The following is a 10903-nucleotide window of genomic DNA, read 5'->3' as shown; positions in this document are numbered from 1 at the left end:
TATTGCTCTAATCTTTAAGAGCCTGTTCCTAATTTCCAGGCACGGTTCATTCATATCCAGCCTACACTCTCTGTGCTTGTGCCAACCATAGCTTTTAGATTAAATAGTTCTGAAGACCAGTCAGGAACTGGAAATCAGGATTGCCTTTGTGATGGGTGAAGCAATCCTACACCAATTCATGCCTTTTTAATAGAGGTGGGCAGTATTTGCCCTATGTTGACAAGCAGCACCCATCTAATTATTTAAGAGCTGTTCAAGCCACCTCATCCTTGCTGCTGCACAGGGACGTGTATCTCCCACCATTACTAATGAATCACATCACCTGATACATTTTCCCCCTACACACTCATCTCCTTGACTCAAGTTGTGCAAGTAATTGCACTTTGAATACTTTAAATGAATGAAAAGGGGTCTAATGATGCTATGCTATCAATAAATCCTTCTGGGTTTTTTTTTTTTGTTTGTTTTTTTTTGTTTGTTTTTTGGGTTTTTTTCCCTGTCAGGACTGTTGAGGGAAGTGCTCAGTCCCTGCAACAGCCCAGAGCTGTGTCTGAGTAAGCAGGGGATCAGCCAGCAGCAAAGGAGAGAGGCAGGCGAGTCCTGCAGCTCCGGACCTCCTCCTGCCCTCCTCCCAGCTGCGAGGTGCTCCTTGCTGGCCCAGCCCAGCAGCACTGGCTTTAGGGAAGATCCTGCATCCTGGGAAAGAGCCGTCCTGCTGCCCTTCCCACCCCAGGGACAGAAGGAGCAAGGTAGGCAGGTGGGCTGGGAATGATTAACTGAGCGTCAGTAACTGTAGCGAGAGAAAGGAGAAGGGGAGGGAGACAAGTTGGAGTTTGGGGGAAGCTGGAACCTCTCCTGTCTCCAGCAGTTGTTGACAAAAAGAGGCAGGCAAAATCCCATTTGCTAACTGTGGTAGCTAGGGGTAGCACACACACACTCACAGGACCCTCAAACCCCTGTAGGCTAGGGGTATCCATAGCCATGGGTCTCCCACGGGCTGTGCATTTCTGCCGGGGAAGCAGAGGGAGAGAGGGAAGCAAGAGGGATGATTCAGGAGTGCTGAACCTTCGAGGAAAGCACAGCTGGAATCCCAGACTGTGGGACTGGGGGGGCTGCTCTGAACAGTGCTTGCTTGTGTAGTGTCTTCATCCTCCTCCACCCTGGCAAAAAGCAATTTTGGCACACAAAACAAAGGAGAAAATATTTCCAGGAATAAATATTTAATTGTAGCTTTAATTAATATTTTAAGCAAAAGAAGTCATCAGTTCTGTAACTGTATCTTAGAAAGAGGCGAGATCTTGTGTGGAACAGAATGGGGTGGAGAGGTAGAGTGCTTTGGAAGACAACCATGTGGTTGACACAGGAAGCTGGTTGCTGCATATCTTGAGACCCCTTCTAGATGCCCTGTCTCAGATCAAACACACTGCTATGGGTCTTCTGTTTGCTTTTCCTCATGAAAAAAATCCCAAGCCCCACTAAGATCTGTGCATGGTAGTTTTATCACAAATTGTTCAGTGCTGTATGTTGTGTGACTATGGCTGGCTAAGAGTGCATACTTCTGTCTCACCTCTTTGATGATATGAGGACATGCTTTGTCTGGTATCTACAAGTGGAAAAGAACTAGAACGGATTCCCTTTCTAAGCTCTCTTTGTAAAACTATCTTTTAAGATACCGTGGGTTATTGTCAGCTAGGAAAATTATGCACAAATGAAAGCATTGCTGAAACTGGATGCTGGATGAAGATGGTGCACTTTGTCCTAAGGTCTCAGTGATTTTTGTGTTCCCAGTAAAGTCAGAGACCACTAACTGGGAGCCTGTTGTCACTGCTGCCCTGGGCTGTGCCATCAGTTGTCCTGCTGCAGCTGTCACCCCAGGCCCTGTGTGACAGCTCTGCCTCATGCAGAGGATGCCGAGCACATCCAAGTGATGACAGTACAGAGCACACCCAGCCCCGTTCCTCATCCTCATCGCAGCACTCGGGAGGATTTACCAGGATTACTCAGCTGTAGCTTGCCCTGGCTCTGTTGAGCATTCTGGCTATGCCATCCTTTCCTTAACACCGCTTCCATCGGCTCTTGGAGTTTTCGTTTTGGGCGGGGTTCCCCGGGGCCGCAGCATCCCGGACAAACCGCGGCGCTGCTGGCCCAGCCCGGGGCCCCGTGCGGGCGGAGCGGAGCGGGACGGGCCGGGGCGGAGAAGGGCGGTGCGGGGAGGAGAAGGGCGGTGCGGTGAGGAGAAGGGAGGTGTGGGGCGGAGAAGGGCGGAGCGGGGCTCCCCGGCCCTCCCCTCCCCGGCACAGCGCCGGGGCCAGCTCGACACCAGCCCGGGGGGCGGGGCCGCCAGCCCAGCCCAGCCCAGCCCAGCTCTGCCCTGCCCAGCCCAGGTGAGCCGGGTCTCAGCACGGAGCATCATTCGGGAGGGTGGGGGGCCGGGCCGGGGACAGCGGGCTTGGAGAGCCCCCCGGGAGGTGTCCGGTGCCGCCTTCTCCTCCTCCGGGGCGGTGGATTTATTGCGCTTCAGAGATTAGGGCCGATTTCCTTTGTTTGGTTTGGTTTGGTTCGTTTTTTAACGCTTTCGCCTTCTTGTTGCGCTCTGGAAGTGCGGGTGTGACATTGTTACTCTGGGAATGGCTTGTTTTAGAAATGACGAGCGAGACAAAGAGTGCCGAACGAGAGCTTCCAGGCGCTGGGGAGATAAAGGACTCCCAGCACTGGTTGCTCAGAGGGGCACTGCAGAACTCGGAGCCTCGTTAAAGACTCTGTTGCTGTAGCCTGAACTGCCCGCTCTTACAGTCAGCACTTCTGCTCAGGAAAACGGGGAAAGCAAAAAATGGGGGAAGCAATCCTTTCTTCGTGTTTCTTGGCATGTTGGATGTGTGTGCGTGTCACTTCTTGCTCTTGTAAAGAAGCCTCTGAGGCTGATATTTGCATCTGTGACTCTGAATTTGGCTTTCAAGGAGGGGATTTAGAGCTCTTTTCTGATTCTGTTTTTGCTGGCACTGTAGAGCTACTTCTGAGAAATGTTTGCAAAACCTTTTGTGGTGCTAGATTTGGTTTCTTAGACAGTCTCAGAAAACTTTCAGGCTGCTTTGACTTGACTCTCCTAGTCGTAATTTTTGTGAGATTGAAAGGGTTTTTTTGACTGCTGTTCTTAACCTTTACTTTCTGACTATTATCTTATGTTGGGCAAACATAATTTCTTTCCTTCTGTTGATTATTAAGAGTGGAAGATAGCAAGGCCTGTGAACATAGCTGCAGAGGGCTTGGGCTTTTACAAACACATCTTAGTAGCTCCTTAAATCTAAAGAGGCTTAACTAACATGTAGCAAAAAAGTTAAAAAAAGCCCCAACTCATATGACGGCTTTGGTTGTTTACAGGAAAAAAGTTGTGTGTGCCAAAGAAACTGTAGGAAAGATGAGCCTGTTTTCTGACAATGGGCTTATTTTCACATTCTACGTGGGGGTGTAAAGGAGAGAAAACGCGTTCTTTCCAAGTGTCCCTTTGCAGGGGCAGAGCTGAGGCAGGAGCTCATCCCACGGCCCCGTGGGTGCTGTGACACCCATGTGTGGTGGAACCCCGAGTGTGGTTGTGCTGGCCCCTGTTCTGGGCACCTACAGCTACCCCTGCACTGCCCTGAGCTTCTGCCACTCTGCTTTGCACGGGGTTGTAAATATTTCAACCAGCACCATCCCCTCCTTTGCTTATGCACGTGTAAGCACAGAAATGTTTATCTGCAAGTAATTTGAAGTTAGGCAGATAAGGCCAGGTAATGCTGCCTTCTGTATTCTCTTACGACTGTGGCTTTCAGGGTAGTGCTGTCCTTTGGGTGAATCCAGGTTTTATATTCATTTAAAGAATGAAACCCATCATGAACATGAATGTATCATGTTCAGTGTCGTGTCCAGTAGAGCTCCCTTATGACAAACCGCCAGACCCTGTTTGTGCAGCACACCGAATGTGGTTCCTGGGAGGAAATGTGGTGTGTGGGGCTCTTTCTAGGTGATAGGACCAGCAGGCTGTGCCAGGGCTGTTCTTGGTGTCAAGCCTGACAGAAGTAAATAAATCCTTCACCTGCTTCCATTTCACCCTGAGTGGACTGTGGGGTGCAGAAGGAGTTGGGGGGTCTCTTTTATTGTGTCTGGAGTATCTTCAGGGTGAAAGCTGAAGATATTGTGCCTTTTTGTCTATTTTTGTCTCAAGTTTCTATAAGGAACCATTTTTGAATCAGTGGGCATGGAGTAGACTTGGCAGGGGTTGAGAGTAGCTGCTTGAAACTTGGGGAAAAAACTGATGGGGATCAGCATTAGTAAAATTTATTGATATTGTAACTGTTCAAGTCCAGGTTGATAAATATTCTGGATGTTGGTGGTGAGAGCTGTTGGTTAATCTGCCCCTCATCTGGAAGGTTTCTGGCAGAGACTAAGGAGAGGAACTCAGTTTGGGAGGTGTAAACCCCATCAGCAGCAAGGGGAAGGATGAAGTGGGGATCACAGCCCTTCCCTGGGGCTGGCAGCTGCCATCTCCTGGGGGCCAGGAGGCTGGGAACAGCATTGTGTACAGCAGAGGGGTGGCCTTGAAGAGGAAAAAATAAAAAGGAGTGAAATATTTTTGAGTTTTTTTTCTGCACAACAGTTTTAAAAACTCAAATCCTGCTTTTTGCAACAGGTTGATGTGGAAAACCAAACAAAAAACCCCAGCTGAAACGCTGTAAAGAAAGGAGAGGTGCAGAGAGGTGATTTGCTTTTGCGTGATGGGTCGCTCCCCGGCACAGTTCGGATAAAATGAAAACTAGAAAGCGTTCATCTGACTAAACTGCTTTGCCTTTTCTCTCAGAGCGGGGTAGAGGAAATTGTCCTGCTTCCGTCTCTCACTGTGTCTCTTCCTCGTTTTTGAGGCGGCTCGCTGGGCAGAGCAGCGCTCTGTATTTCCTCCATCCCGCAGTGATTGCGGCTGGAGCCGGCTGCGGGGCTCTCCGTTCCCCGGGGCGGGCGCTGCGGCCGGCGAGAGCCCGCTGGAGGCGGGGATGGCCAGCCCTGTGCCCCTGCTCCCCAGCGCTGCCTCCACAGCTGCAAACAAGCAGAAGCGAGATCGTTTCCTGCCGAGATCTTGCTTTCCCCCCTCAGCTAGTCGCCGAGAAAAGAAGGCTGAGGTACAGAAGGTGCAGGGATGGGATCCCCCTGGCAGGAGGTGACACCCCGGAGCATCGTGTCCCCGCCTTGGTGGCGGCCGGGAGAGGAACCCATCTGACGCTTCCTTTGTCTCCGCGCTGTGCCGGAAGGCACTCGCTTGGCTTTCGTTTCTGTCGTTTTTGGGGCACGCGGAGCACTCTGAAGTGGTGTTTCTTTTGTTTGCCCCACCGAGGGAAGCTGTAAAACACCGTGTGAGTCAGAGCGCATCTGCCCAGGCTTGGCTGCGGTGCCTCGGGGCGGGTGGGGCGTGGGTGCTGCCCGGGAGCCTGACCCGGCTCTGGTGGAAGCAGCTTCATCCGTGTGGTCCCTCCGATGCTACTGCCTGATTTCAGAGCTTTGCTGGTTCTTTATTTCCCGTTGGTTTCACAGCAGCTTTTCATCTTTGGATCGATTTAAAACATTTATATATATATATATAACAAAGTAACCTATCAGATATTTTTTAAAAAAATAACGATTATCTTGGGCATAATGACGCCTGCATTAAGCTTCTTGCATTATTAATGCAGTTTGGAAACTGAACAGAAGTCTAAAGAAAATGAACATTAAATTTTTGACCCATGGTGTGAGTGTTAGGCTCTGCTCACCTTGAATTGTGTATTTATGCAGGGAGGAGCTGGTGATAGGGTCAAGGTCTCAGCAGATCTTTAAATACTGGGGTGTTTCAAGGACAGCTATTATGAATTTGGCCTTTGTGTGCTTGCCCAGCTGTTTGGGCAATAATTGGTGGCCTGTGACCACACTTCTTTCCCAGGACTGGGGTCTGGGAAGGTAAACCTGGGCCTGAGCTGCAGCCTCCCTGTGAGCAGATAGCAGAGGGGTGAAGGCACAGAAGGAACAAAACAACTTGCAGCTGAATCTCCAGGTGGTTTGGACTGCAAGAGATGGCTCTGTTACCTTTCTCTGGAAAAAGCAAGTAGGCCTGTGTGCACCACGTGTTCCTTACCCCGATGGCTCCGTGCCTGATCTGATCACAGAGCGCTTTGTGCAGGACCGAGGAAAACAGAGAACCTTGACCTGGTAGTTTCTCTGGAATATTAAACCTTGCTGGTCCTTTGCCATGCCTCATGAGCAGCACATGACTGGGGAAGTGGCAGAGCATTAGGAGCTAAGGCTGGTCCCGAGCAGGGAGCAAAGTGTGTGCTGGTGTTACTCCGGGTGGGAGCTTGGAACGCTGGGGACTGCCCGGGAGCTGGGGTGGGAAGCCAGGCTGGATGGGGCACTGATGGTGCTGCAGCCCCAGAGGAGCGTGGCCAGAGCTCCCACACTGTCCTGGCAGAGCCTCTGGCAAAGGGTCTGTCCTGCTGAGCCGCTTGTCACATCAGCCGTGGTGTACTTGTCCCATGGTGAAGGACAGGCTGCCAGTGGAGACACAGCTGCCTGCTGCAATTGCAGATCTTGGTGACTAACAGCAAAACCAAAAGATAAGATTGCTGAGAATTGGAGTGGGAATCTCTGCTTCCAAAAGACTCTTTATCAGCTGACTGTTGGGCTAAGGATGTCTGCAGCCCATTCAGCATCTGGGGTTCACCTTGTTTTCCCAGTGCTGCTTTTGGGCAGGGTGGGAGGCATAGTGAATTCTCTGCCATGAATCCCCCTGAGTTCCTCCAGGCACGACTCTGTATTCCAGGAGCACTGCTTTTCCCAAGGTTCCAAATTCTTTGCCACTTTCTATTTAAGAGAAGTCCCAGACAAAGAGTAGACTTTGTCCAGGAAATAAACATTTAATCTTGCCTGTCTAGTGGGGAAGGAATTTTCGTTTTATGTCAGTCCTGGTTTAATGTTTGGTTTGTTTACATTGCACAGCCAGGCACGCTGATGGAGGCCCTCTGGCGAAATGGACTATATTGTTTTGTGAGCTCCTGCCTCCTCAGTGCTCATTGTCTGCTGGCTTTCCCTTCATGATATGATTTCAGGAGGCTGGTCAAAGGTGTTTGCTTGTTTCCAGTTACATCAGTTACTTGATCAAAGTAAGTCATGGCCATGACTGCAACTTCTTGACAATTACTTAAAAGAGTAAATGAAACTGCCAGAAAGCAATGTCAATGAATTTCCTGTTTACAAAATTTTTACCTGTTACTGGAATGTAAATACTCATTAAATATGTGAGTTGGATCTTCTCACCCAGCTCATCATAGCAGTGCCTGTCTGTGCAGTGGCAGGTCCAGAACAGGAGCTTGGCTGACTGCAGCCAGGAAAAGCAAAATTTACTCAGCTGTGAAGACTGTGACTTTATTTTCTCCAATATTTGAAGAAAATCTAGCAAAGGGAACTATGAAATGTGGCGATAGCCTTTTCATGGAGCCTCTTTGTGATGGAGAAGGGTAGGAGGAGTCCTTAAAGTTATTTCAAACTATTTCAAGTGGTGGGTTTTTAATCTTACTGGTAGGAGAGGCAGTAAATAGAGTGAATATTGATATTCTGCTATATGCTGGTCCAGAAAGTGTGTTCGAATCTTACACAGGTCCCAGTTTCTGAATAAATATGTTCTTTTTTTTCTATGCAGAAGGGTGGTTTTTCCCTACCCTGGGAACTGTGTCAGTCCTAGAAATTATTCTCACCACTGTTTAGGACACCAGTTCTAGAGCAGAAAGTGTATCTTAATATACCTAAGTAATTGTGTGGTTCCACTCTTTTCTGATGTATTAGATTTTATACTTTGATTTTTTCTATTCTCCCTGTGCCAGGCTTAGACAAAAGAATATCTCTGTCCCTGGGGATGTGTAATGCACTGCAGTGTCTTTTACCCACAGCAGCAGGGACTTCAGGACAGAAACTCACTGCTGGAACACAGTCAGGCTGAATCTGGCAGAGCTGCTGCCCAGGCACTGCCAGCAGCATCCCAGCATCATGATGTCACCTTGCTGCTGTCTGCACTATCTGTTCTTCACATGCTCACCTTCCCTTCCATCCCCCAGGCTTTCCAGGTAGACAAACCTCGCCTGGAAAACATCCCAGAGGAATCAAATAAGAAATAAAGGTAGTGCAGAGCTGTCTCAGCACTGACCACAGCCCCATGGGGACAAAAGTGGTTTTGCTGGACACTCACTGACTGGTACAGGTGGAGTCTGGGATTCCAAACAAATTTGTTCTTAAACGTTTTAATGTGGCTGCATTGCCTCTGCCCTGGCATGGGTTCTGAGGAGGAGCTCCTCCTCTGGTACCCCATGATGAGGAGCTCTGCAGTCTGGGATCTCCTGGCCACCAGCACCAGGGTGAACCCACAAGATGTGCATGCACACCATGACATGGCTCCTTCTGGACTTGGGGCTGAGGCAGGCAGAGCCTGGGGATTCTTAGCTGTGTAACGCTGGGTTTCACACAAAACGTTGCTCTAGATAAAAATAACAAAGGTACTGTTAAATCTATTCCTGACTTTGTTTTTTACTGACCCCACATCTCTCTTGGTAGTGGGACTGGCCCAGTTTTGTAAGGTCATGGAACTATCACTATGTGGCTAAACAAGTAAATTGAATCAAAACAATCTTTCATAAAGGCATTCACTGCTGTTCCTGTGTGCAATGTTTGCTCTACTTGTGTCCCGTTCCCTCTGTGATTGCAGTGGAAGTAGATGCAGTTTATTGGTGTAGTGATTGCTCTGAAACAAAACTGAAGTACAAGTTTCTATTAAACATGTGCTTCTATATAGAGGTTTAGTTTTATATGTGAAGAAGGCACATGCCTTCAAGATTTGCCTGCTTTTTTCCGACTATAACACTTGATTCTTACCTTGCCTGAAAAGCTCGAGTTCCCGTTCCCTTGCTGTGGTCTGTGTTGGCTTTTGAGCACTAACACAGCAGCCACAAATAACAGACCCAGTGGTTCTGGACAGCTCTGTCCTGTCCAGCACAGCCCTGGGGCCGTGGCTCTGGAAATCACAGCTCAGTAAACACTTTTGTTGATGTGTAGGTCGGCACAACATCGAGCCCCGCACGCGTGCCCGTGCTGGCGCTGCGCTTTTGCAAGCACTGCAGCACAATATGATTCCTTTTGTGATTCCTTTGGCCTTGGCACTGGCTGTGAGCACAGGCTGGATGTGCTGAGCCAGAAAGACTGGTTTGTGCACACGTGATAATCAGGGAGGGCAGTCGCACTCCCCACAGGTCCATTTTGGCGTTAGTCGGCTGTGCAGGATGTGTTGTCTCAGCAGGCTGGCTGCATTATCTGTTTTTCACATGTTTTTTCACAGGCTGGATCAGGGTGCTGTCAGCACCCTTGAGACTGAAAAAGAATTTTTCTCCTAGAAGTCTATAAAGTGCACCATCAGTGGTGTTTTCCAAGCTGCCACATGAGAGGCTGGAGGGTTTGTACCACGTGTAGTCACCAGAGGATTTGGGGTGTTTTTGGGTGGCGGGTGTCCCTGGAGCAGCTGTGGGTGTGCTCTGGATGCACACACGGGTAGGGACTGCCAGTCAGTGCAGGAGCTCACACAGAGCTCTGTACAGCAGCAGCTGGCCATGGGGGTACATGTGCTGCCAGGATTGAGCAGCTCTGAGAGGTAAAATGCAGCATTTTCTGTCCAGCCAAGGAGTTTGGTTAGGTGTGCTTGCTTACATATTCTCTGCTCCACAAGTTCTTTGGTTATATAAGAAAAACCAGGCCTGTGCAATGTGTATATTTCTGTAGTTCTTATCCTATAGACTTCAGTGAAATTAAGGCCATTTCAGCTTGAGAGTTAAGAGGTAACCATTGGTTTTACAGTGGTGATGGGACACTTGCCTTCTGCTGGAGCATGAGGACACTGAGGGGGTCTCGGGCTCACAAGCGAAAACTTGTGTACAGCATGGTGGGATACACTGGAAATTGTGTTGAGGGATATATTGGAGGGAAGAAAAACAGAAATGCAATTGTTTAGTGGGCCAGTAATCTTTACATATATATATATATATTTACACATACATATATTTATATATATATAAATATATATGTTTCTCCATTAAAATTTAGGTCTATCATCCCATCAGATGCAGAGCATTTTCTGTTTCTTAAATTATTTCAGTCAATTTTATATCTTTTGGTCATTGATTGATATTGATGTCAGTTCATAATTCTGTTTAATTGATTTCTGAGTGATCTATTTGAAATAGACTCAAATTATTAGCCTGGGATGCTCAAAAATATGCATAGGAAGTGTCAGGCAGTGAGGCTGGGACATGGCCTGTGCATTGGGATAACCAGAAAGTAGAGCCTGGCCTGTCCTAAAGGGCATCTGGGGTCTCTGGGTGCCTCACAGAACTGGTGTGAGGATCAAGTTATTTTTGAGTGGTTTCTGACTGTGTGTCCTGCCAGCTGCATCTTGCTGGAATGCTGGCAGATGAAATACCCTCAGAGGATTTATTTATTTTCTTTGCCAATACACGTATACCTCATAAATTTCCATGGTTATAGATCTCTGTAATGTGAACTGTTTTCCCCTATTGAAAATGTTGATTAGGGAGGAAACACAGTGAACTAATTGTTCTGAGTAACACTTGAGCCACATAAATATTTCAGGGGATTTCAGTAGCCTTAAAAGGCTCAAAGTTGCACATGAACAAATTTAACCAGAATTGTGCCTGAAGTTTTGTGATGTGAGAGGAAGCTGAAAAGGGGAGAACTTTTGAAAAGTGCCGAGGGATTTACATATGTATAACTTCTTTATCACCCTGTATAACCCATTTGCCTTGTAGATGAGCCTAAAGATGCTTAGACACAAGACACATGAGAGATTTTC

The 10903-nt window shown here is 48.2% G+C and overlaps 1 protein-coding gene across 2 annotated transcripts in view; it reads left to right on the top strand.

Moving 5' to 3' along the window:
* The first annotated feature begins 661 nt into the window (after window positions 1-661).
* CARHSP1 (calcium regulated heat stable protein 1) overlaps window positions 662-10903 on the top strand; it is a 34901-nt gene continuing 24659 nt past the window's right edge. The window contains exon 1 of one of the 2 annotated variants that reach the window (XM_088064005.1): window positions 662-749. The gene's annotated coding sequence lies outside the window, so the exon portion shown is untranslated. Of the gene's footprint in view, window positions 750-2229; window positions 2385-10903 lie in introns of those variants that run through there. The other variant, XM_005522878.3, reaches the window with a different exon arrangement.

The sequence above is a fragment of the Pseudopodoces humilis genome, chromosome 18, assembly GCF_049639895.1.
Source record: "Pseudopodoces humilis isolate 2021_Gansu_Grassland_sample_001 chromosome 18, ASM4963989v1, whole genome shotgun sequence".
Classification (NCBI taxonomy): Eukaryota; Metazoa; Chordata; class Aves; order Passeriformes; family Paridae; genus Pseudopodoces; species Pseudopodoces humilis.
Note: the sequence above shows the minus strand (reverse complement) of the source record. Positions and strands in the feature narration are given on the sequence as shown.